General features: G+C 43.4%; 1 protein-coding gene across 1 annotated transcript in view; it reads left to right on the top strand.

Annotated features, from left to right (window-relative positions):
• Positions 1–226: 226 nt before the first annotated feature.
• Positions 227–24008, top strand: part of LUM (lumican) — a 102463-nt gene continuing 78681 nt past the window's right edge. The window contains exon 1 of the mRNA XM_069629266.1: positions 227–594. The gene's annotated coding sequence lies outside the window, so the exon portion shown is untranslated. The remainder of the gene's footprint in view (positions 595–24008) is intronic.

The raw sequence follows: 24008 nt of genomic DNA, 5'->3' as shown, positions 1-24008 counted from the left end.
AAGTGAGGAAACAATGGGCGGAAGAGAACACATATCCAGAAAGTATATCTTTTTATTGTCGGGTCTTTTTAAAAGGTAAAAAGAAGGAGCACGCATGACTTTGCAAATGTCGAGTGGGTTAAATGAGTCGAACACAGAGGTCGCGGAGCTGAAAAAACTGCATAAAAAAGGATAGCAGAATATTTGCATTCTTTTTTTTTTTTTTTGTTCTTCATAGCTTGCCTGCACTTTGAAATTACAGCACGAGGCAAGCAGGTCCTTGGCGGTTTCCGTTCCCTGCTGATCTCTCCCGTTACATGGTAATCGCAGATGGGCTGTGCTTGCCTGTCATACACCTGCACTTGGTTAAAGGGCCATACGTTTCCCCATGCCACACCACAGGCTCGCCGTGATGACACAGCAGCTTCCTAGAGCTGCCTGACAGACAGAGCTTTCTTTTTCCACTTTACTTTTCCTTTTTCCCCCAGTTCTGGACCACAGAGGTCCTGGCAGCCGCTCCTCTCCTGACACTCTCCACAGCACACGGTGTCATAGTTGCCTCGGTCAATCGCATCTGTGCTCTGAACTGAAAGAAGGCTGTTTTAAAGTGGCAAGGTAAGCACCGCGCGAGTACATCTTTTCATGAAACATGCGACATGTGTGTTTGCGCGTGTGTGTGCGCTCGCTTCTGCGGGGCAATGCTGCTGTATTGTACTGGGGACATGCAAAACACGCCAGCGAAACGTTGCCATGGGCAATATGACTTCTGTGCTGTGCGATGAGTTACTGATTATCGAGCGCCAATCTTACTAAGAGCAATGCATCCCACGTACATTATATAAAAAAAAACATATGGGTACAATCGCCGCTAAAAACGTATTTGCAACATTGTTTCGAAATGCCACTGTGTCAAACGCTTTGTCCTGCCGGGTCAGCCGATGCCTGCTTGTGAGTTTCCGGCGATTGTGTGTTTTTAGAACAACCACCTCATAGTGTATGTTTGTGTGCCCTTTACCGACATTCCGTTGGATATGTGACTTTTGCATAGAAATACGATTCGAACTTATTTTTATCCTGCTTTTTAATGACTCTCGTCATTTTGCTTCAAAATTATCTTTAAAGAAATCCATGATGGATCGTCAAGCAAAGAAGGATGTATTTTTTGTCTCAAGATCTCAGCACGCTTTTAAGGGTGCATGCCGTGCGGTTGGGCACGTGTGCCCATTGGTAAAACCGAGTAACACAAATAGTCCCGTTTTGGTGTGCTGAGGGACATTTTTAATGCTACTCATTCTATTATTTTATGACGTTTTAATTCTGCGCTCCTAAACCCCGTAGAACCAGTGAACAGCTGCAGACATTCACAGCCATCTCCGCCCTTCGATTTCCTGTAGCTCTGCACACTTTGACGCTCCTGGGCAGTGAAGCCATGCTTTACATCTGTTCAATCCCCAGGGCACTGCCCCACCCAATGAAAAGGCGCTCCTCGGTAAAGAGGCTAAACATGGATCATGAGCCCTCTCGTGACATATCTTGCTTGATGCGTGTAGCCCCCCTTGGGAACGGGCGAACATGCAATATTTGAATACATAACGCATCCCCCAAACTTGTGCAGCTGCAGGACAATGCAGTGCCAAGAAGATGCTCTTGAGAATACAGACACATGGCTTGGCCTGGGTTTGAGTGCATTTGCCGGAGATGAATGCCAGCAAAGGGACAATCAAAGTGCACTCAGTTTTCCAACGTTTAACCTTATGTCAACCTTCTCTTTCTAGGTTCCAATCAAATGTAGCAACACAAAACATGTGTGTGCTTAGTTTTAAAACTTTGTTAATGCATTACCTTAGCAGCAAATATAGTTTTGGCAGCTTCTGGCTTCTAGCTTTGCAAAGGAGGATAATAATGATGGGCACATATAAACAGAAGTAGAATGATAAACAAGCACTCGAAAAAAGAAATGCCTGCATCTTTTACACACATAGTAAAAGAACAATAAAGTGATTATGATGACCATCTGTATGCATCATACCTTTGGGATTTGTTCCTGTGATAATGATTTATTTTTGAAATATTGTGTCCGAAAGTCATCATGGTAACAGGAAATGGATTTTCAGACATTGACAATTGTCCCAGTCTTTAATTGTTTTTTTCATCAAAGTGTTGCTTTGACCCACGAGTTTCAGATTGTTACCAAATACGTGGCAGAAGCCTGGCGGATACACACGTAGATCGAGACCGGGGGACAGGAGGGGGTTTCAGATATTAAGAGATGGAGACGACAGAAGAGGGAGGTGGGAAGAGAGAGACGTTTATGGGCACAGCAATATAGTTAGAAAGGCAGATGGGCAGAGAGATGGGTGCTAGATACTTAGGTACATATATAATTAGATAGAGGAATCGATGGACAGCTAGGTTGATAAAAAGATGAATGCATAGATAGATGCCCAGATGGATCGCTAGATGGATGCCTAGAAAGATAGATAGATAGGTAGAGAGACAAATACTTATCAGTGATGTTTACAACCATGACAATATTTAATTGGTTAATTGTTTGCTAATTTATAATTCATCTTTGGGAAGGGATGGTTTTGTGCACAGGGAAGTTGATCATTGATGGGGGTAAGAGGCTACATAAGGGGGGACACAATATGTTAGAGATAATGAGGCTGAGAGGTAGGACGATCCAAGCAGATATGGACATAGATAGATAGAGGGCTAGACAGATAGCAAGACATATAGATAAACAGGCATTGCAGATAGGCAGACATAGAGACAGTGGGTAGGTAGTATGGTAGATTTATATCTAGGTGCATAGTCAAATAGATAGATAGATAGATAGATAGATAGATAGATAGATAGATAGATAGATAGATAGATTTTATTAGTCGTTTCCAATGCTTTTAATATTGCACTGCTTAGACTGTTGACAGGTAAAACCCATCCTTGAGAGGGATGGTCTGTGGAAACACAAACAAACCATATTTGAAGAAGAGGCAGGGGACTGGAGCTTCGATTGATACAAAGATTGAGAGATAACGAGGCAGACATGAGACGAGGGAATCAACTATGGGTCCAGCTGGATGGATCCATATGACTGTATCATTGTATACTGCTAGAAAGACAGATGTGCAGCAATATAGATGGTCAGACAGACAGACAAGCAAACAAAAGAAGGGTCTGAAAGTTATTTTGCGACACATGCAGTCACATAGATAGGCAGAGAGACAGGCATGAGGAAGTGAGAAAGACAGGCAGATGATTAGATGCAAGGATAGGTAAGTAGGTGTATATAAATATATACGTAGGTAGACAGATAGAGAGAAAGGTAGATAGATAGATAGATAGATAGATAGATAGATAGATAGATGCAAGTAGTCACTGCTTTTTTAAGCAGGTAATTGTTTTCTGTTGCCGTAGAGTTACATCCAGCGATATAGAAGCATATGGATGGATTGCTGTGTGGTTCGTATATATTTATGTACGTATATATGAGATGTATAGATGCACATAGTCAGTGCTTTTCTAACGAGGCAATTGTTTTACTGAGCTATAGAGATACAGGTAGAAATATAGACAGACATGTGGATGCAAGGAGGAGTGGGTGGATGTATGTATGCATGTATTTATAGATGAATGGATGGATGGATGGATGGATGGATGGATGGATGGATGGATGGGTGGGTGGGATTTGGATGGATGGATGGATGGGACGGATGGATGGGTGCATGTATGTATGCATGTATTTATGGATGGATGGTTGGTTGGGTGGATGAGTGGATGGATGGTGATGGATGGGTGGATGGATGATTTAGAGAGAATTACATCACTCGGGAGAAAGAAAGGTCGGTAGATATTTGAAGTGATGGATATGTATAGATAGATAGATAGATAGATAGATAGATAGATAGATAGATAGATATATGTAGATAGATAGAAATTAGATGCAAACATTACATTGCTACATTATTTAAGATTGTTAACAGACCGCTCACCCTAGCAGAGGCCAGGCCAAGTCAATGCACAGAGAATGTAGTAATTGATGGAGTAGGCAAGTGGTTTAAGTTTAAAAAGACAGGAGAGAAAGAGTTAATGAGATACAACAGTAGGAAGAGAGTAACACATGTGGGTTCAACTAGGTAGATTCATAGATACATACAGATCTAGAGATAGACAAACATGACAGATAGGGAGAGGGATACAGATGTTTTTTTATTTATTTATTGATTTATTGTTTGCTTGTTGGGCGCTTATACAGCAAGTGAAATACAGTTTCAAAGTGACCACAGGATGAGGGGAGGGAACAAGGGAGTGAAATACAATACAAAACACAATCATTAATAAAAGCAGTGGAGGGAAAAGGAGGAAGGGTGAACCTACTATGCCCTGTGAGTATTCAGAACGTGCAAGTGCAGCAAGGAACTGTTGTAGATCATTAGACAGATAGCTAGACAGACAGATTGATAGAAAGACAGATAGTTAAACAGACGATAGTGATAAATGCAGAGAGTCAGATAAAGGGACAGACACAGGAAATGTGGACAGCCAGTGAGACAGACAGAACATAGATGGATAGGTACATAGGTCGATACATACGTAGGCTGATAGATGCAAAGTTTGATTTCTGATTGAAAGAGAAATGTATTTGAAGTCAGGCTTTAACATGATTTTTTTTTAAAATGAGCAAATGTTTTCCTGACTCAGAATTTCAGATTGTTGACAGATAAACACAACCCTAATAATGGGCGAAGGGGATGTCTACACAAAGGTGATACTAGAGGAAGAGACAACTGGATAGAGATGGATGGAGCTTCAGAGACTGTGGGAAACAGCGAGGAAGAGAGAAGTGCTATGGGGGTGTATACAAAGACACAGAGAAAGTGAGATGTATATAGATTCTCAGAGATCCAGACAGCTGTACACATACAGTTATACATGTGTTTTTCATGTATGTATGGAAACATGCTGAGAGTATAGCTAAGGGGCAACGTGTTTGTCTTGGAAGCAAGACAGCACAGAGCAACACAGGTTTGAATCCCAAACGCACCCTTAGAGACTGGTTTCTGGTATTAAGTGTGTAATAAAATATTAATTAATTTGATGGACATCTGCAAATATATGTAAATATTGTTAGATGGATAGATAGACATATTTGATAGGTATGTTTCTAAAAAGGCAGGTCTGGTTTGTCAAACCTGTGCCCAATTCCGTTGACTAGGTTCCACCCAATTCAACAATTTTGACAAATGATGAAATGGGGAATTATTTGAAAATATTTAATCACGGTAAGAGCGGCTAACATATGTAGCAGCTTCTATGTAGATTTGAAAAAATAGAAAGAGTTGTATGCAAGAACGTCTAAAGACTTGCATGTCTGGTCTGGGCCCTCAGTCAGCTCACTTGGGCATGTCTACAGAAACAATGCAAGGACCCAACTCTTCTTACTCCAGCACGTTTGCAGCTCCCACATTTCTACAAACCTAGAATGATCCCAATCATAAAGGCAAAACAGGCACAGCTAAGAGATCTATCTCCTTCACCTTTTTGGTGATGTGGTCCGAGTGAAGGCTATACTATCAGAAGGGTTTTGCATGTAAGCCAGTAACAACCCAAACAACAATAGTACAACAATTACAAAATAAAATAAGGTCCAATCAAGGGTCTTTAAATATAGATCCTTTAATTACCCAAACCCATTGTACACTGAACTATTAAGAACACTATAAAACAAACATTTGTAATGGAATAAAGAGACATGCAGAATGTAAGGATGGTGCTTAGCAGAGAAGAAAAACAAAGAAGACATTCAAAAAGGAGTTAAAAAGGGATATGGTGCAAACAGAAAAGGGTCTAACACATTATCCAAAAGGTGGACCAGATGGAGAGGTTCACTTTAAAGTACCTGATTCCAATGTTTGACCAGCTTTGAAGGTGTGGATTCATGTTGATCCCAGTCAGCGAGTCATCATTGAGTTGAATTTGAGTAGGTGATTTATGGGTTTCAAAGCAGCTCCAAACAATGCAGATCAAATGGGTCACCAGGAGTGGGGCAACCATCAAACAGTATTCGAAATGATGAGTACCAATGAGTGACAAGATGGTCCAGCGGTTCTAGTCAAGCTCTGATGTGAAGCTTTGGTGGCTCAATGCTTGGTTCAATGTGACACTTTGAAATCATTGGCACAGTTCACTGGTGCTCAAGTCAGACAGGTGACAGGGCACAGCTCAGGTGATGCGGCATCGAGCTACTTCCATCATGCAAGCAGAGTGGTTTGAACACTGAGTGAATGCCAAAGGCAGCGCTGGAGGATCCGTCTGGTTTGATTGTGGTGAACACGGCTCAAATGTGGTTTGATTGGTTCAATCAGTTGGAAACAGGGATCCTGGCTGTTCTGGAACTCAGGATCCTGTGAGACCCACCGCAGGGGGCTCCAGGAGAGGGGAGTACTTTCATTTTCTGGTTTCCCAGCACATGGATTTTACCAAGAAAAGTGGCAGGTCCTGGCCTCCAATATGTCAGACCTAATGTGCATTGGGAATGGGCAGGGAGCAGAGTTAGCCTCTGCCTTAATTCTTTCTTGAGTCTTGAATGGTTCAAAAGTGAATCAAAGAAGCAGTGGGTGACACACACCTTTGTTGGCTAAATGTCCAACAGTATGGGATAAAAGCAAGACTGTGTTAAGGGGCCTAATCCCTGCCCTTCTGAAAAGTGATCTATGCCTGGTTGCATCAAACCCAAAGTGATTTGTGCTAATGGAGGGTTTGGAGACAGGAAGGAAGTAGCAGTGCAGAGAAGGACAATATGGTGGAATCCTTTCCAAACTGTACTAAGTTCCTTACAACTACACTAACCCAGTCCCATCTCAGACCCACAGCATAAAATGCCCTTTGGAATGCCACACCTTGGAGTGAGGATAGTCATTTTATTTAGTGTCTTCCATTTGATTCAGTTTTTCCAGGGCATTCCCTGCCGAGGGGCTGTCTTGATGGTGAGAGGTGCTACCTGACCCCACAAAGGATCAAAGGAGAGGTAGCTCCACTAGCCACTGTTCTGCTGGGTGCAGCAGAGACAGTTAGTCTAGGGAGAATACACTCAGCCTGTACGGCCGGCCTGGGCTCTAAACTGGGCTCTAAGTGTTGAAATATGCATGATATAGATCAGGGATGGGTTTAATAATTATGTGAATTATCAGTCACCATACCCCAACTCAGGTATGGCTTATATTTAAATAATACATGGCCACAAGGAAGGTAATTAATCAAAATGAAAGGGTTTTGGGACAGAGGTGCAGATTTTAAATCCAACTCCTGCGATAAAGTGACTTTCCTTTCACCCGAGCTGTGAAGGGGGCACCTGAGACTTTTGAACTTGCTCTATGCGACTGGAGAAGAGGTTCTGTAGATCAGAATAGTGATGCTACAGGGTAGAGGGGTACACTATGCTTTTGGCATGGACTTTAATGAAAGGGGGGTCGGGTTAGCAGACCAAACTTTCTGAGATGGAGTTAGCTGCATCATTTTATTATTAATAAAAATAAAAAAGCCAGGGCTTTCACACCCTTGCCAGATGGTGATTCGTTACATTCCCTCAAAAAAATGTAACTGACATTTTTAAGTTAGCTGCAAATATTTAATACTTACGAAAAACAAGCATATCAAATCATTTCAAAATTGCCCCAAAATAGTAAAATTGAAAGTTTATTTTTGGTTACATCGATATCCTTGCTGTATCCGTGACCCAGGAGAAAGCTGTGAGACCTCAAACTTAGGCAAGAGAGAATTCTCAGCACAAAGATTTACACCAACATTTTCAAAAAATATTAAACATTATTAGCCCAAGGGAATGCCATGACCTCTAGCCTTGCACAAACATGATTTCCAATGGGTGGATTAGGCCACACTCTGGCCTAAATTCACTTAATCTGAAAAATGACTATATCCACAGATATTGAAATGCATAAGCTGGTCGGGGTCTGTCTCCACACTCAGGGCGGTCGTCATATAGTGCATCACGTTCCACATATATTATCTCATTCCTGGATGCCCTCAGATGACTCAGCAGAGCCTGGCTAGATTTTGCTACCTTGCTCACAATTGAGAATGAAAAAAATGGATTTCATGAGGGCTGACTTCCATCTTCACCAGACAATCTAAAATGTTGGGTGGCCTTTTTGAAACTGTAGGACTGCTCCTTAAATCTGTATAGTACAGCAAATATTTCACCACAGAAAAATACCTTGAGATCATGGGAGAATCATTGAATACCCGCTCTGCCATAAATATTCACTTTTCATAATGGTTGAACCAAATTCGATATGTGTTGGAAGGCATTAATCAGAGATGATGTGAAATATTTACCCCAAATCTTAATTAGAATTATCAAAATGTCTTTAATCTCGGTAAGCCTGACAAGTCAGCTAGATCCAGTTAAAGTCACAAATGGACAAATTCATTGGTCAAAGGTTCAACACAGATTCCTGAGTTCCTGAACCAGTCATGGCCGCATTGTGCAGCATAAAGACTAACTTCAGACCCTCACCAGATTCATTCCTTGTCTGAAACGATGACAATGATAAATACATCAGTTTTCCAGACAATACAATAATACAAGGCAATAAGAAACAGACTATTTCAATTGATTTTGGGGTGTTTTGTTTCAGTCAACCAGCAGCACAGGTATTGATAGATTTCGACAGTGTTAAGACAAATGTCAACGTTATGTGTTTTTGCTTAACTTGTAACTTGGACTTTATGATAATGTGCCTCATTTCATAAAGGGCAGTCTAATTTACTACCAATAGCACTGTGCTCCTGTGATGAAATGACTACTGCTCTGAAGTCGTACTGGGATGACTATTGGCATAGCTGCCTATTAAACCAGCAGTGGTCCCAATGGTAAAGGTGGAAAAAGCACCTTATACCTCCCTAAACACCTTTAGTAAAGTGGGCAGAGGTCTGGCTATATCTTCAGGAGGGATGTGAGCTGAATAAAGTAGCAACCTAAATAGCTTTAGTACACTAGTTCTAAAATAAAAGAATGTGCAGTCAAAGTTCTATACAAATATAGAAACTTAAATAAAATAATCAATGCAACAAACTAGCTAAATGCACTGCAAACTCAGCTTAGTAAGGGGAACACAGAAAATGCAGAACGTGGTCTGAAGGAGCACTCTGGGTTGATCAGCCGGGGATTTCAGGCAAGAGACTTGTCCTGTCACCACTGTCTTTGTAGATACAAAGTAGAGAAGGTGGGCTTTGAAGTCATTATCGTTCCAAAAAGTAGAAAAGGGGATTAAGCCTGTATTTTTGCTTTATTGCCTGTTGGGACTCAACAGCTTTGAACCAGCCTGTTGGTAGCTTCCTGAGATGAAGATTCATCATCAGGTTGGTGAGCTGCTCGACTGAGTCCAATGCACTGTGCTGTCCAATCAGCAACAGCACAAGGCACGACTAAGCATGGAACAGGACTGCGAAGTCCGGGCCGATGTTGTTCACTGGCAAATCAATGTGGGAATCAAGGCATAGAGGTATTCCTTGAATTCTGGGTTCCTCAGAGGCCAAATTCCGGGTCACCAGGGACAAGATAAGTCCTCATTTCTGTACCTCCAATCCAGGAAGTTGTCTGGCACCTATAAGGGCCCATCACTGCACGTGTGTAGGATCCTGCTTCCATTGCATAGGTAGAAATTAGTTCTGGGTCAAACAGCAGTGTCACCCTCACTGTTTCATGTGGGTGGATAGGGGACAGAGCTATCCACTGCCTTTGAAGCTACTGTTATCAGCTTTAGGGCAGAGAACCTTCAAATAGACTACGTCCTGAAACAAGTTATTCTTTTTTCTGAGTCCAACATTGATTAAAAGTATGTTGGAATGCCCCCTTCTTTTTAGAGGCAAAAAGTCACAGGCAGCACTGACATAACAAAGCCACACCCACACCAGGATGTTGACCACAGCGATCCTTTGAAATCTACTGGCATGGAAATTTGAGGAGCTAGAGTGGCTCAGAGAGAAGGATAGGCCAGGAGAGTGTTTCAACCACCTTGGTTTATGTTATGATTCTATACACTTTATGTCACCAACTTCCTGCAGGTCAATGTATTCTGGGTATGATGCCAGATATGAACAGGCAATAGTCTGCATTAAAACTCTTACAGCAGACTTGTTTTTGACCAATGCCCTGTGTCATGGCAGGGCTGGTACTGAGGGCACCTGTACACTACCCCAGCAAAGGCACATGTTTGCACTTAAATTTTAACATTACATATTTATGAAAGGGTGATCTGATTAGCAACCCTGCCTTTCAGAGACACATTTAATGTATCATTTCATATAATAAAACTCAAAAAAGCTAAGGCTTTCACTTCCTCACAGGTGATACACCATCACAGCTGCCAATTGAACAAGGGGACATATTCCAAAGGCAAAATACACACTTCAGGTTTATGATTGATGGAATAAGTCCCACTGGTGGTAAAAGCACTATCACCATATGCAATCCAGCAGTCCACATTATAACAGAAAATTATCCTCACAGTGCTGGAAATTACATGCCAAAATATGAGTGGCTCTAATTTGGTTTTGCAATTTAACCTCTATGCCTGCCAATTTTAATCTGTGTCAGTAATTAAGGTGATAATGTAGGAGCGGGTTGTGCTGGGGGATCCCTCTCCCTGCCCCTGAAGTATAAATATGTTGCAATTAGTAGTATGATTGACTACCAGTGGTACATTTCTGACTCTTGCAGTATTTATATGACTTCTACAAAAGTTGAATTACTTATCATCAACCTCAATACCATATGTGGTACGTCAGAAGAAGGAGGGCAGACACAGTGGTGGCATTCTTACCAAGTTTGATTTAAGTAATAAAGGAAAAATGCCTGTCTATTCATAACAATAGGGTTTGCCCTACCTAACATGCAACTAACGGGGGGGGCTCATCTTCAATAGTGTAGTCCAAATCAACAGTCCGTCTTCCGTCCAAAACCTATGCTGACACTACATCTACTCAAAATAATAAAAGAAAAGAAGTCCAGAGGAGTTCTCATGGACAGGCTTTTCTAGCCTCAATATTCTGTCTTAAAATAGTTCTTGTTGATCAAGTGAACACGTTTCTTTAGCTCCTCTAGGGGACTCTTCAACCGCCAGGGTCTCTGTGATGAATCAACTTCTGGGGCACCAGTGGTCAAGGGATGACTATCGGTTTCGAAACCATCAACGAGCCCCACACCTCTAGTACACCAGAAGGGATCCAAAAAGATTTGAACACAAGTCAATTGTAAACCTCCTTGTCCAATGTTTGGTAACATGGATGGAACGGCAGGCCTATCTCTGCAAGGTAGTGGATCATTGGTTAGTTGCAACACAGCGAAAATACAATTATTACCCAGTGATAAAATGGACTGTGCAGTCAAGGTTGTATAAAAATATCTACTTTATTATTACTACACAGACAGTTCTAGCACACTGCAAAATACAACCCACCCTGTAAAGGAACACAGAGGACAGGCAGTTTCATGAAAGAAAGGGATGCACTCTGGATACTGACAGGAGGGTAGTTGGTAAAGTAATCGGTCTTACTGTTCAAGATTATTTGGTTTCAGCACCCAGGGGCAAAGGGTTGTAACTGTCTCTAGGGGCCTTCAGAGAAGGACCAGGGGGGCAGAACCACAATGTACCTGGTGCTTATGAAGTTCTTGATGGTTGACAGCGTTGAGGAAGTTCCAGGGCGCTTGGCAGCTCCTAAAACAGAGTTTGAGATGGGAGACAGCTGCTGGTATCAGGCAGCAGGCAGTTCGGCAAGCGATGCTGGACGGACGGCTGCAGGCTGGCCTACACGGCAGCTCGGGGTCAAGAATCATTGTCTCTGTGCTGGTTGGCGAGGCATCTTGGATGGCTCTGGCGACTGTGGTGTGAAACAATCAGCGGTTCTGCCAGTTGCGGTTTGAGGACTCGACTGTCTCGAAAATGTCCTTAAAAGATGGACGCTGGTTGATGCTTGTGTGGCCTTCCTCCTATATTCTTTGCAGTGTTCATGCCATCCTTTCAAGGCAGACAGCCTAAAATTTAGGAGAGGGTTTGCAGGCAACAGCCTTTTCCTTAGTTCAGATACTCTCCGGCACTTCCCATTTTGGAAGCTTGCTGGCAGAACCTAGCAGGGCATGCTGTGTGGTGGCTGGGCACCAGTTCTGGAGCTGCTGGATGGGTTCTCAGAGTCTGGTATCTCCCTCTATTCCTTGGGAGATGTTTAGGGGAGGGATATTGCATCCCTCTTGGAACTCCTGTCCTTCCTTCACTGGTGGAAGATGTAAGGTACACTTCCCTTCAGCCGGGGTCCAAATGAGTCCTTCTTCTTACTCCTTTCAAAGTCATCAGATTATCTGCTAAGTGAGGGGTTTAACCCACTTTTAAACCCAAATGGGCCCCAGTTATTGGGGCAGGCTAAGCCTACCTTAATGAATCAATCCTGTGTCCCCACCAACAATCTTCTGTAATGCATGAGGTCAGGACCAGAATGCTCTGCAACAGGAAAGGTAAGGGGTGACAAAATATACCTAAGTCCCACTCATCTTTCTGTCTGTTTTAGATCACAGTGTCTCTGTGGTTAACTGAGCTCTCTGTGACTCTTGACTAAATTGTGCAGCTCTCCCTTAAAGTTTGTGGCAAGTGCAGACTTCCAGTCTCCCACAAATCACATACTTTTCCCTCTGAAAGGGGTCCGCTTTGCAGGGGTTTGCCTACGGTTAATAGTGGACCCAGACATGCATTTGGCTGCCTTTCATACAGAGGGTTGGTAACTAGCTTCAAGTTGACACATTGCATACCAAAGGGGTGTTAGCCCTGCCTCCCTGTTGTCTGTTCGGTGACCAAGCCCCTTCACCAGGCTTGCCTCAATATCGCTCATTAGTATGTACTGCCTCCAGCTGAACTAAACAATAGGAAAGCAGATCCATGGAGCATTTGATATGTTAATTTGGCAGCCCATGGCTGGAGGAATGTGTGCCTTCCCCCTTCATCAGATGCTTTGATGTACCTGTGGCTGTCACATTCCATCTGAACATGACAAGGGAGGACAGTGTCTGTAGGCCGTGCCATCCCGGAGTACACGTGACATACTTTCATGTCTTTATGATGCTCCCACTCACTAGAATGAGTGAACTGAGTTCTTCTATATTCTTCACTTTCTTTAAAATATTCACAGCCACTGGGACGAGGTTGATGAGCCCCTTCATAGTCTTTGCTTTCCTTAAGGTATTCACAACTGCTGGGTGAGTATAATAAATTCCCTTGGTACTCTTCACTGGCTTTCAGGCATTCACAACCACTGAGAAAAGTATGACGAGTCCCTTGGTACTCTTCAATTGTTTTAAGGGATTTGCAACGACTGGGATGAGTTTGATGAGCCCCTTGGTACTCCTCACTTATTTTAAGGTATTTGCAACCACTGAGACGAGTATGATGAGTCTTTTGGTATTCTGCACTAGCTGTAAGGTATTCCCAACCACTGCGATGCATATGATGGGACCCTTGGTACTCTCCACTTGCTTTAAGTTATTCACAACCACTGGGAAAAGCATAATGAATCCCTTTGTATTTTTCCTGCCCTGCATCACTCCTAGGTCGAAAGCCACTTCCATTTCCTTCGTATCGCAGGGGAAACAACAATGGGTCTTCCTTTGGGGTCAGGCTTCCTCAGTTTTCTAGAATGCTTCTTGCATTCCTTCCTTCTACCTGCAAGTTACAAAGTGTACCCTCCCACGAAGGTCATTCAAGAACTACTGGCTGTACCATTTTTTACTTTGAAATTAGCGACAATGAGCAGCAGAGCACAGTATGTAGTATTCATGGTACCTGCTTGCCCATGATCATGGCATAACTGCTCCCCTTTTTTTCTACTGTTGTTTATTAGCCCCTGCAGAGGTCCCATTTCTTTCCCAGGGATATTTTTAAGCAATGGATTCCTGAATATGTGTAGACTCCCGTATATTGTGACAGTCAAACCAACACCTCCTAATGTCTTTGTAGGGGCAATAATATTATTTAAGTTTGTTGTTTCAGGATGAGGTCATGAAAATCAGTTACAGTGTCTATTTGTCAACGGCACATCAAGTGCAGTCCCTTGACAACTGTGCAACACAATTTTCAAATAACATTGTATTGAAGCTTTCAGCATGTACCCCAATAACTCCAACAGCCAAATTTAATGTGTTTGCAGCTGGTCAACACAGGAGGTACAGATTTTGTCAGTGACCCACTGGCCTTTTCACTAAGCAAATTGAAGATGCCTTGGTCTTGCTCATTTTGAAAAGAATGGGTTCCTGAGTGTTGACATTGCCATGGACACCACCTGGCTGCCCCTTCAAGACTAAGCCATAGTGAAGTCAGGCTTTATTCGACATAGGTGTCATAAAAGCACAACAATATACATAAAAACAAATTTCATATGGTCCCATGTGTTAATATCCCGTCAAAACTATTGTGATACAAAAATATCGCCATATTTTTGCAGCGTTATTGAGCCATGGACCCTGCGGGGGACACCCCCGCAACCCCTGCATTATTTTTTAAATTTGCGGGGCTCACCCCTGCAACCCCTGCTCCCACAAATTATCAGCCCCAAAAATATCTCCTTTGGCGAGACAGGCGACCATATATACCGCAATATTTTTGGTGGGGATAATATGTAGGGATACCATTTCATATTGCATTGTATCACCGGACAATCAGACATACAGTTCCAAACACACATAACATCAATTGGAAATTCAGATTATGTAAACAAACACACTTTTGTGAATGACCTTGATGTGGTGATGGCCTTTTAAAAATAAATCCAGTTATCTATCATGAATGTTTGTATATATATTCTTGTGTTAGAACTAAAAATATTGCTGTGTGCTCAATTGTCATGACATATATTCACTCATCAAGTGTTCAACACAGGACAAATCAACAGGAACTCCATGCCAAAAGATTTCTGCTCACCAGTGACTGCTGCATCAGTCTCTTCATTCGCAGATCCTGCTTTCCATCGTCACAGAGCCTGTCCAGAGGTCACATTTGCCTGTGTGTCAGCTGCTGTGACAACAAAGTCACTATGGGCTGATGATACATATAAATTCACATCTCCGATCCCAAACCATAATAATTATGATAGCATAGGAATCCTGAAATATAAACCATACCTGGATGTTGGTATGGTGGTTGATAGTTCACATAATTAGTAAAGCTACATCTGATGTGTAGTATACACATGTCTACATCTGATTTGTAGCAAACACATATCAATTCAACTTCCTAAAGCAGGCCTGATTGTATCAATCCTGAGTGGCTTTTCCTTATATAAGGAAGGGGCCGGCCACTTCTTTCATTCCTACAGACCTCTACAAGAAGAACAGAATAAATTGTTAAGACCTTGCTGGGAGAGTAGTGCTTTCCATAGGGCTCTATTTGGGAGATGAAGGCAGGTGTTGCAAGGCAGGGGAAAACTTTGCGTCCTACCCATACCCATACCCATACCCAAGGTACATTGGAGGTGGACTGCTGTTGGGTTAAGACCTGTCTCTTTGTCAGCTGCATGGTTGCCCAGGCCCCGTACTGGAGGTGAAGGAATCTTGCAGGCACAAGCTAGCCTCTCCTAGATGGGAGTGAAGGAAACAAAGACGGAGCTTGTGCCTGAGCCCCTAGATTGGGACTCACTCACAGCACCAGAAGAAACAAAGCCGCTGGTTTCTTGCATTCTGAGTATCAAACTGTCAGTTGACCGCGTTTCAGATCTGCGCTGCTGTATCTGATACGTCTTCAAATGTCTTTGAACTAATATTGCTGCATTCATCAAATTGGCTCAATGACACATTGTGCCAAGCAGAATAGGAGCCCAGTCCTTATTGATCGTCCAGCTCACTGTTGTGGACTAATTTGAACCACTGAATTCTCAACCATCCATTAAACCATTAGCATCTTCGCATAAGCCCAAGTTCGACTGTTGAACCAACCCTGCATAGCTTGAATGTAGCCTTCGAGCCACACAGAGCTACCGCTTCAAACCAACTCAACGCCAGCTCACCACTTGGATCAGCAAAACGTATCACACCTGAACTTGGCTCGACCCACATATACATCATCCTGAAGCCTGGTTTGATGCTGTTGAACTGCCAAGCCCTGTGAATGGTACTGTTGAGAGGCCTCTTGGTACCATAGAGACTGCTAAGCCACCCGTGTGCACTTTTTCCAATAAGACATAGCTTTTTTTAGTAACATTTATTTTGATGTATTGCCTTTCACCCCTGCTGCATTACCCAGCATGTTTGCCTCATCTACATTCTGAGTATTCGGTGTTCTTTCCACAATTTGTCTTAATTTCTTGTATACAGACAGTTACATAAAGGTGTGTTTAATTAAAGTATATATTTAATAGATACTTAATTGGGCATTTCCTTATTTTGGGAAATTGTATTATTGCTGTTTGGGTTGCTACTGTTATCACATTCTCGCCCCTATTAAGAATATTGCCTGCCCTCGCCCTTACTTTACCACCAAAGGCAAAGTAGGCATATCTCTTGACTCTGCCTGTTTTACCTTAATGATTGGTTTGTATAGTGCGAGGACTGGCGAGGTGGTTTCACCACTACTAGCCCTTCTACTCCTGCAGGGCAGTAGCCATTTTCCCTTACATACACAAATCTAGTTATACTTCCATCTAACTACCAACATATGTTTCTGTCGTTCCCACCCTTTCTTTGACATTATCACTGCATCAAACATACATACCTCATGCTTGTGTCTTCCAAGACTAAAGTCGTCTGTATCCTTGATCCAAACACCCCACTCCTCCTTCACTGCCTGCTATTCTATTCTGCTCATCTCTGCACCTTTTCCCCATTGCTGAAAACTGAAAGTTTTCCTTTGATAGAAATCCAATGTTTTAGCAGCAATGCATTACTTCCACCACCACTACCAACTTGTTTACCTTCCTGAATATCAAAGTCCAATGTTTGTGTTGCCTAGCGCACACCTAATTTTAAGGATTTTTATAAAATGTATAGAAAATTAGCGGGGTACCTTCCTGAATATCAACAAGATTTATTCTCACCTCACTACTATAATTTTAATCTTTGAAACTTGTACTCTCTACCATGATCCTCTTCTACAACTGGCCAACGACGTCACACAAACTGTCTCTCTGTGAAGTACATCTCCCTATTCAAACTGTTCCACAACCTAGTAATTATGTCCTTTAATATATTTAATCTACTCATGTTGTTTCCTGCTACTTCACTCACTGTGTGCTCCATTACTCAAACTACTTACCCCTGAAACTTTGCCCTTAATACATGCCTTTCTTCCAGCAGAGTAACACCAGATAGCTCCAGGAAGCCACCTTTGGCCCCAACACTCACTTCTCTCGTATTAAACCTCTGTCTTTCACAAATATAAATAACTGTAACTTTAATCATTGTAAATGGTTTTAGTACCTCAATATCAAGTACATTAATGTTATGGTCAGTTTGTGATGCCCCATCACATTTTCCCATGTGAATTTCCCCACATTCCAATAGATTATTAAGCTACTCAACTTTAACTTTAAGAGTTTCACTGCCAGATGAACTTTAACTAAGTCCTCCTGCACTGAGCAATATAGCATCACAGCCACAGTTCACTGATGACCGCCAATGGGGCAGAAACACTTGTCTGCTGGTGCTGGTGTTGTTCAGTGGAGAACTGGCCAGCATTTCAAAGATGGTCTGTTCTTGTGGGTGGGATCTGGCTGATATTACTTTGGATATTTCTTCTCTGTAGAAGCACAGTTAGCTAAAATATAAATTAGTTACATATTGGAACGGCTATGGATTTCACCCTTTGTCAGTACAGGTGACACAGATGTGGACCCCTTGTTCTGTGTGCATAGAGAGAGATGTTACCAGAGCCAGACCTGACTGATTACACACAAATCAGAAACATGTGTCTGGGGCTGCTGTTTTTTCTCTTGTTCACAGGAGAATTATGTAGCATCTTGGTGAGCTTCTGCCCTTTTGGGTGGGGCCAGACTGATATACAAATTGATATTTCTCCTTTGTTATAAAAAAGCATAGTGAGTGGGCACCTTCCCGAATTACAGGTTATATTGCCATGTGTGTTCTCAGTAGAAAGACTACAGATTACTTTAATCTTGACAACAGCACCACATAAACCGAGTTCTCTTGGTAGGTGCTCCTCCGCAGAATGCATTTGTGTTAGCCAATCAATTTGTCCACAATTCTCCACTGCAAAAATCCACTTCTCTGGTTCTCGTTTGCTTAAAGTACTGTAGGGTATCCCTAAAAAAACCCGATTAGTCAAAAATCAATCCAATGAGCCGATAAAAGTGCACAAGTAGCAAGAAACAAAATCATGTATTACATGCAGCCTCGGCCGGGAACAAATAAAAAATCATTTAACGGCATATTTTATAGGAGTATGTGACATCATTGCTGTGACAATGTTTCAATTTACATGTAAATTCCCATTTACTGATTGGACTGTGGCTGCTGTCCCATATAGAAATATATACAATACCTAACCCTATTGGCCTTTCCCATTCTTCGTGATCACTTTAATGACTTCCTCTTGAAAATGACCTAATGATCAGGTTATCCAATTTCTCCATTCCTAATTCGACGAAATGAATATTTTATAACATACAATTCAGTTTCCCATTGGCTATGCCACCTCAAGTGTTCTATGGTGTTTTGTTCCCCTTTCCTTGACCAATGAGTTTGTGGGGTGTAGACAGTTTTGCAACAAAAATAATTACTTCGGCAATTTTTAATATTGCGTCTTCTCTTTGGAAACATGTCTCACATTTTAAGACATTTCCTTCCTTTCCCATAACGTAACTGCATGACTTCATGGGGCTTATTCCCTGGTGCTTTTATGCCAAGACCATGTTCAAATCTGGATTGCACATCTAAATGTGGATCTTATGTTTATGTATATGTGTATGTGTCCATTTGACATTGTATGCATATAGTTAGTGGTGGGGCTGTGGGATCACTCATTTATCCCACCCTTCCATGTTACTCTACTTTATTCCCTGTCTTAAGACAGGTATCCTTCTGTCTCTGTTGACAAGGTGCCCTTTTTGTTTGGTACCTGCAGCTTGAGTTTAAGTGACCATTTTCTGATGCGCAGTGTGTTTTATCTGCCTGATCAACTTCTACTGGTGCACCTCTCAGAACACGACCTTGTTCTCACCAAACTGTGGCCGTCATCTTGCTAGTTTTTAAGTGATGTCTAAGAACATTGTTTGTTATATTTTCCACTCGTTTAGGGCTTGGGAACATGCATCACCCTCTGTTTCTAGCCAATACCTGTGCAGCTATTCACACATTCCCTCTAATCTTCTGACCTTGTCTCTTGCAGCATCTGAGACAAACGGGAATGAAGTGTATCTTACCACTAGAAATGTGATTGGCTCTCTGAAGACTTATTTTATGACTACTATAAAATACTGTTAGGCATATACCTTGATTCGGCTCTCACGCTAACAAGACAAGTAAATGTGACTGCCTCTACGGCGGCCTACACTTCAAAACTTATCAATGCCCGCAGACCCTTCCTTTTTTCAAACAGCTGCATTACCTAGGCTAGGGCCCTATTACTATTGAGACTTGACTATTGTAATGGCCTGTATGTTGGGACTAACAGCTGCTACCTAAAACAACTCCAGGTACTACAAAACAATGCATTTAGAGTGGCTCTTATCATCCTGAAGTCAAAACATTACAGCCGCAAGACGTAAAACCCACTGGCTCCTGGTGCAGGATACGATTATCTTCCAAACATTATCTCTAGCACACAAGTGCCTCACAAATGTAGCACCAAAATATCTAACAAATTTACAAAACACCAAACTAATAGACCAATCCGGTGCACACATGCTCACCTCCTAAATATACCCAGATTCAAACTACAAAAAGCAGGAGGTAACAGTTTCCCAGTACAAGCTGCAGAACTCTGGAACTCCATCCCCTGACACTAAGAGCGGAACCATCATATTGGACATTTAGAAAAAATCTGAAAACCTGGCTCTTTGCACAGGGGCGGTAACACATTTTCGCTTGTCTGTTTACTAAGGTAAACGCACTGCCATGCAATGCCCATCCTATGTATCTCTTTAGTACCCCACTGTACTGTAATGTCTCACTCACCTGTAACTAATCTGTACTTCCTGAATGTAATGTAATGTCTCTCCCTACTGCAATGAACTGTATCTCAAGAATGCGGCCAGATACCCCTGGATTAGGTGCGCTCAATAAATAAATAAGTAAAAGACTGCTTTTCTAAATGCATTTTATTTTAAAATGGCATGAACTCCAGCTACTACATATTGGCTTCCAAATATGGATTTCTGTATGTTCTCTATTATTTTCTAAAGCTGTTACCTATTGTACTTCTATGAACAAATCTTGAACTATAGAAAGTGCCATGTGTCTCCTTCCTTTACTTAGGAATGTATCCTATTTCTAATCCACTGCTGCAGACTAATTGCCTCAAGAATTACTCTACACGTTTTGCACTCTCAATATGTTCATTGCTACATGTTTCTAATCTGTATTTCTTCTTTGACTGTTCTCAGAAATGTGTCTCTCCCTCTGTAAGCTTCACATAAGGCCTATATGTTGGTCGAAATGGCTAAGTGGTTGGCCTTCTATGTGTAACCTGTCTTGTACTAGAAGAGATTTCCTTAACTTGTACTTCCTCTCACGTTTTGGGCATTGGACTTGTATCCCAATAGGCCCCATTTACATGCAAGGGAGCTGATTGAATCTGTCTGATTCACTTGCCCTCCAACACTCCCCTCTCTTCAGCCCTTTTGTCATTAATGGGGATCCCCTATTATAACCTCATCTGCCCACTAAATTCCCTGGATTGTTTTATTCCATGGATGCTTTTATCACCATGCCAGGTCTGTCCCTTTAACAAACATGTTCCTCTGTTTTCCTGAACTCTATACTCCCACACACACATTTCAATGTCTGCTACCACACTCATGTGCCCATCCCTTTCCTCAACTAGAAATTGATATGCTGCACCGTGCATCTGTAAATGTAGCCATAAGCATTCAGACATTCTCCCGACCCTCACTGGGTTCAGATGATTGGGCAAGTAGTCAGCTTTGGGCAAGGCCCAGCACTGCAAAGTAGGAAGTCAAGCCTGATAAGTAAAACCCATACTCATGTTTTACCTACTGACATCTGGAAAGAAATACGTATGGGTGTGATTCAACAACACACTTTCAATAGACCAACAGACAGCCTCTGCAGTAAAAAAATAAAAAAGTAAAAAATATCAACTTCTTAAGGGAGTATTTCTGTGTTTTTCCCGCTGAGCGTACATAGTGTCATTGCATGGTCAATTTGAAAATATCTCCCAAGGTCTGTGTTCTCTGCGTTGCTTCCAGTCAAGGCTTAAACAAGCTTTGATACTTTAAGATACTAAGGCCCTCATTCCGAGGTTGGAGGTAAGTACAGGTACTTTCCGGCATGGCGGAAAGTACGAGACCGACCTCGTAACAGACCGCTAATTGCGGGCCATTACGACCTCGCGGGCACAAGCTTTTCGCCATGCCGGAAAAGGACCTAGAGGCATGCCGCTAAATGACCCGTAAAACCCACTACCGGCATGGTGTGAGACGTACTTTACAACACCGCCACGGAAGCAGCACCGTCTGTAAGTAACGGTGACCGTAATTTACGGTTGCTGTAATTTACGGTCGCCGTAAAATAACGGATCTGGAAATTACGTCATTTCACAGGAACGGGAAGGAGCGCGGCGGCCATCTTTAAAAACACAATCCATTGCCATCCTCTTCAGGCAGCACCCTTGGGAGCAATCCGAAGTTCGTGAAAGGACCACACACCCCGGACCAATGCCTAAAGCCCCAAAGAAGTCTGAGGACCGGCTCTGCAAGAGGAGATTCAGTCCGGAAGAGCTGCATGCAATGGTTGATTACCTTGCGGAGCACGCAGATGTTGTTTTCAGCTCCAACATGCGACGAGAGTCAATAATCCGCAAGAAAAACATCTGGGCACAAACCGCCCAAAGGGTGAGTGCAGTAGGCACCAACCCCCGCACCCTCAGGGACTGCCGCAAGCGGTGGAGTGATTTGCGGGTGCGGGTGCGGAGCCTCCTCTCCACCAACCGGAGTAAGGCAATGCAGACTGGAGGAGGCCCAAGTTCCCCATTGAGACTGGAGCCATGGGAGGAGACATGCGCTTCACTAATCGGGACGGAATCAATTGAGGGCGTCGGCGATATGGAGTGCGGGGCTACGTCGTCTGGCGATGGAGGTGAGTGTCCAAAGTCAACACTGCCAAATGCATTTACATGATGTATAGTCCCCCAAGGCCCGTCAAAGGCACCTTCTTATGCTGCCTTCCCCCAATCCAAATAATGCAGAGCCAACTGCCACACATTCAAGGGCCAAGTGCAAGTACATAACGCACATCACTAATTTGCACATACCATCATGCACACTGTGCTGCAGGTTCGGCAGTGTGTGAGCCAGACTGCACATTACCAGGGCAGGATGAGTCACTCCGACACCTGCGTACATATCATACTCATGCACATGTACTAGTGCTGTTGCTACACCCAAAAGGCCACAAACCCCAAATGACTGAAATGTGAATGCAGCCATCAATGCTATTAGGGCATCATACAATCACTCATGTTGTCCCTCTCTTCCACCCCCACAGGCACTGATCATGACAGCGGCGAGCCCCAAGAGAGCCGTCCAACCACCTCCATGGGCAGTGACAGGGTCCGCCACATTCCAGCCCGGACCAAAACACCCACCCCGGCTCCCGAAAGGTCAGTGGAGGATGCACCACCCCAATCCCTCCCTGCATCGGCGCCAGCCACAATGGCCACCCCAACGTTGGCAGAGTCTAGTATTGCTGGGGAGGTGGCAGCTACGGGCCCCCAGGAGAATGTGGACAGCCCTTTATCCATCTGTGGGGCGTCCGAGGAGGAGTTTTATTCCACAGTCCACACCCCGGAGCCCAGCAATGTCCCCCTGGCATCATGCAGTGACTCTGGGGATCCTGAAACACGTGGCCGTAGTGCTCCAACAGACACACAGGGATACGATGATCGTGGCCCAAGTTCACAAGTCCAGTCCATGCCAGAGCACGTAGGGCCAAGTCACTCCAGTGATGAACACCCATCATTTGCTACACGTCGTGCAACCCAGCTGACTGACCTCATCACTGTGTTCATGGAGGACAACCGCCAGGCCAGGGTGGAATGGCTAAATGAACTCCGGGAAATGCGTCAAGCAGTCACTGAGGGCACTAACAGGTTGTGTGATGTCCTAGGACGCATAGCTGATGCCCTTGAGGCTGCACATTCCAATCCACAGCATCAGCAGGAGGACACGGCCACATCCAGTCGTGAGACACTGGCAAATCCTCTGCGATGCACTCTGCGTTCTATGCGGCGCCGGGACATGCCTCCCCGGGCCCCGGTAGCACGGATTAATCGTCATTGCTGCCACATGTGGCCTTTATGTACTACATTGTAGTACTGTTGCAGAGTTGGGGGGGAAGGGGGAGGGGGTGAGGGTTTGTTGTGGAGTTGGGGGGGAGGGGGGAGGCGGGGAGGGTTTGTTGTGGAGTTGGGGGGAGGTAGTTGGGCGGGTGGAGGGATTGTTTACACTTATCCATTCAAAATTTAAATACACCTTTGGAGTTGCAAAGTTTAACCTGTGTGGACATTCTTCATTCAGCATGTGTATCATGACGTCTGACAGTGCATGGTCTACAAATATACACACACCCAGGGTCCTGTGTGCCCATATAATGCCGGCCTCTGCTGTCTTGTGTTTTGGTTATTATGTCCAAACGTTGTTAGCCACACAACATGTCCCTCCCATGCACCGCCTACATGATGCTGTCTTGCCCCTTCCTCCTCCTCCTTTACTCAATCTTCATCTGGTACTAGCAGTCCCATGTCAGGGGACAGAGCCACATTCCAAGGGATGCACAATTT

Source organism: Ambystoma mexicanum, chromosome 12, assembly GCF_040938575.1.
Source record: "Ambystoma mexicanum isolate Mex_15411 chromosome 12, UKY_AmexF1_1, whole genome shotgun sequence".
Classification (NCBI taxonomy): domain Eukaryota; kingdom Metazoa; phylum Chordata; class Amphibia; order Caudata; family Ambystomatidae; genus Ambystoma; species Ambystoma mexicanum.
The sequence above is the reverse complement of the archived record's forward strand: the minus strand, read 5'-3'. Positions and strand labels throughout refer to the sequence as shown.